We start from the raw sequence: 4367 nt of genomic DNA on the forward strand, positions 1-4367 counted from the left end.
TTTTTAAATAAATTATGATTTTATTATTTTTTAATTACTTTATTAATTAGTTTTATTGAACACTTGTAATTTGAGGGCGAACCCTGGTGCAGCGGTAAAGTTGTGCCTTGGTGACTTATTGGTCATGGGTTCGAATTCGGAAACAGCCTTCAATTAGTTTCTAGCTTTCTTTCACTACTAAAAAAACTTCTTTGACTATTTGGTAAATAAGTTTTTTTTAGTAGCTTTTAGTATTTTTTGAAACGTTACTTGAAATATTTTTTAAGATGTTAGCTTTTAACTTTTTATAATTTCTTCCATTTTTATCCTCAATATATTTATTCAATTTTCTAGTTACTTTTTTTAAATAAATCATAATTTTATTATTTTTATATCATTTTACATTTTTCAACTATTTAAACAATTAATTTTATCATACTTTTTCATTTTTCAGCTACTAATTTCTAACTTTCAGCTATTAGGTAACTTTTTTTTTTTAGCTAATTTTACCAAACATAATCTTAATAAACTAATTTTTTAGTTACAGTTAACTTTTCAAATTTTCAGTTTTGTGTAACATAATCTAAATAATTACATTTGCTCTTCTTTGATAACTTTTTATAAAATGCATAATTTAGAAATCTAGATGTTGGGTCGCATGGTATCTTGATAATAATGTATGCAAAATTTTAGATAAATGAAATATACATATTATGTAATTTTATAGTCTAAATTTACTTATACTTTAAAAAAAATATTATGCTTTAAAATAAAATTGACTGATGAAATATTAAATAAGTTTCAAATTATATGCTTTATCTATTTAATGTGAACTTTCAAACCTACAGTTGAATTAATTAAATCCAATGTATATAAAAAGTTTCTAAGTAGAGTAAATAAGCATGACTATCACCAAGTCTGTAAATCAATGGATATGGAGTTATCTTTTATTTAATTTTTTTTCTCTTACTTTTTTTTATATTTTTTCTCTTTACTTTCAACAAAGGTAAAGAAGAAGAAACAATTATATTTTATCTTTTTTAATTTCTTTTTTTTATCAAACCACTCACACGATCATCTTATTTTCTACTCATTTTCTTCCATTTCTCTTTATTTTCTTTCACTTTATTCTCTAAACTAAATACTATCATAAAGAAACTGCTTCACTTGCCTGACACAGCCCTAAATGCAGACAGAGAGAGAGAGAATTGCAAAAAATGATACAAACATCAATTATCATTTCTTCTTTAGGAGGTAGTGTATGCCTGAAAATTAATGTAAAAATCAGATATGGTTTAGTACGAAAAGAATCTATTTATTGTAGTATCATTTTCAGGTCATACAACGAAGACGGAATAATATTAAGAAAGGTTTAAAATGTGATAATATTTCACACCTATAATAGGTTTAGGGTAGCTAATACTTTTTTTAGTCAATCATTTAGTTACTCCAAGAAGTTTCAATAATCTATTGGGTAGCCATGATTATCCCCAACCATAATGTAGTTTTGTCTCTGGCGATTGTAATTATTTGGAGAACAAATTTTTTTAGAAAATGGAGTGTCTTTCAGTCTTAATATTCTTTCTCTAAATAATTATTACTTTTTATCTGAATTTAGTGTCGCGGATTTGAGTTTTGATAACGCCGTTTTCGTGAAAATAAAATAATTTTCATATTCCCTTCTCTCATGGCGTTGTTGTCTTAAATATTAATTTTCCAAATTTAGATGAATTTTATATCATTCTTTGAAAAGAAAACAAAATAAATAATGATATACGTACACGATATTGCGCACATATAAAAATCAGTTTAATAGACATGTATGATATATTAATAAAAAAATATTATTAATTAATTGGAAATCAATTTTAATATATTTTTTATTGTAATTATTATAAAAAATTCACAACATATATTATACATGACTGTCTGTAATAAAAAACATGTTATAGTAACCATATTTATACGTTTTTAGATTTATTTTTGGACTTGTACGTGTTCGTATGGTATCAAATCAAATTTTGATAAATGCATAGGATTGGCGATGTAAAATTTTCTTGGGGTGTAATCACATTATGAACAAGTTTATAATTCAGTGAATTGAAAAACATGTGTAGTCTCCGACATTAAAAAAAATCAAAATTTGACAATACAAATTTACGGATTGACATGCAATTCAATGTTCTAAATATTTATTGAATAATATCAGAGTTTAATGTACGGTTAGTATAAAAAAAATCACATTGTTAATATAATTTTTAAAATAATTTATTATAAAAGTAAATTTTTTTTACTATACACATTAATTTTAATTAAATAAAAATGTAAAAATCCTTTATATTATCAGGAAAAAACAACCACTACAATCGGCTTAATGTATGTGGAAAGAAAATGAATACATATTTATCTTTTTATATATAAATTTTAGGTAAGTTAGATTTAAGTGACTTATCATGTTTAAAATAGGTCATACAATAAATATTTATAAAAATAATTACATATTAATTATCAACAAAATTTTCACATAAACAGTATAAAAATAAAAAAAAATATTTATTAAATATGTATTATTCTTTATCGATTAGACCAATGTTTTTGTTTACAATACAAATGTTATTTAGTGATCATAATATATTATGCCTAAACATGTATACTCATACATATATGTAGCAACCGTTCCCATGGCACACAGCATATATAGGGTGGTAATGCCATAAATGAATCTTGAAGATGCTTCCCTTTGATTTATTTGAAGATTCTGACATCAAACTTGGTAGCTTTCCCACTGTATATTTTATTTAATTTGTGTTATGAATCTTTCACGATCTCAGAATCTTCGCCCGGTGGCTTCAGTTTGGATACAGATGGCAAAAGGTTCAGTAATATCACTATGCCATGTTGAATCATCAAATTTGTAAACTTAGGTTAACTTTGATGATGATTCGTTGAATTTAATGAAATTCACTCAAACGGTTCCGAAACAGCAGCAATTACACCATACGCTTTGATTCATCATATATATGCCTTCGTCGGTACTGTACAAAATACACCATATTGGAAATATATTTTTAATTTTTTTAAATAATTTAATTTTTATGTGTAAAAAATTACAATATCAACTAATTAGAAACCATTATTGGTATGATAGTTACAAACTTACAATATGAGTCATATCGTAAAAGTTAAGGTAATTATTATATAAAAGTTAATAATAAATTTATCATACAACACATTTTTTATTTAATGACCGTATGTATAAAAATTCTTTTATAGTGTTAGTGTATATATTATTTACTCTTAAATATGATTAAATTTGGTTTTAGTTTTTAAATTTTTTTAACTATTTCAATTTTATAATTTTATTTTTGTAAATGATTTTCAAAGGTGTGAAAAGTGTGCTTTATATGTTTTAAGGAAAGAAAAAAGTGAGTCAATCAAATTAGGCTTTCTAACAAGTAAAAAAAAATACAATTCGACTTACTGGAGATTGGTGAGTTAAGTGAGTTAATTCATCAAAAGGAAACTTTTGGGGGGAAATAAGAAAAGGAAAAAAAAATAAGAGACCCACTATTAACAAATTCAAATATTATGTAAATTATGTACCAACATAAACTTTAATGGTCTCATTTTTTAAATGGAAAAAACATTTTAAAAGCCTCAACTTGGATAGAGAACATTTCAGTAACGGGTAGAGAAGCCATTTAAAGCCTCAATTTGGATACTAAACATTTTAAAAGTATTAATTTTAGCAATAGTTTGGGTGGAAAAGCAAAATTTCAAAAATTAGTGTAGTTAATACTTACAAATATTAATTATTTGGCTAATTTTTAATAAAATTCTGATAACAAAGTAAAATAATTTAAACTGGTATGAGTGCCATGCATGGGCCAACTTATTTTATGCCCTCAAAATGTTGTTTTTATTATTATTATTACCAAATAGATAAAATTTGCCCCGAGTAAATATGTATTTAGCTTTCTCACTTAAAAAATTTCTGATGCCACTTACTACTGTTTTGTTTAAATTTTTCTATAAGAACAACATAGACTGATCTGACCATATTTGCGAATGGAAACAAGAAAAAGTTTTAGGAAATATTTCATTATACATAAAGGAGAAGATGAATGGACCAAAAATAGGCCACACAAAGACACCAGTAACATTAAACACACACACAAAAGACAATTAAAAAATATAAAAAAGAAAGAAAGAGACAAAGGCACAAGTTATTTATGGATGGGAAATATTGTATAGTTTGAAATGGTCCCTGCTCCATCCCCACCATTTTATTGTAAAGTTTAAAAATCTTTGTAAAAGAAGTAACTCACTAAAGCCTCCCCTTGGGGCATGTTATTAACACATCAAAGTATATATATTCAATTCCTGCA

This window comes from Glycine soja, chromosome 18, assembly GCF_004193775.1.
Source record: "Glycine soja cultivar W05 chromosome 18, ASM419377v2, whole genome shotgun sequence".
Taxonomy (NCBI): Eukaryota; Viridiplantae; Streptophyta; class Magnoliopsida; order Fabales; family Fabaceae; genus Glycine; species Glycine soja.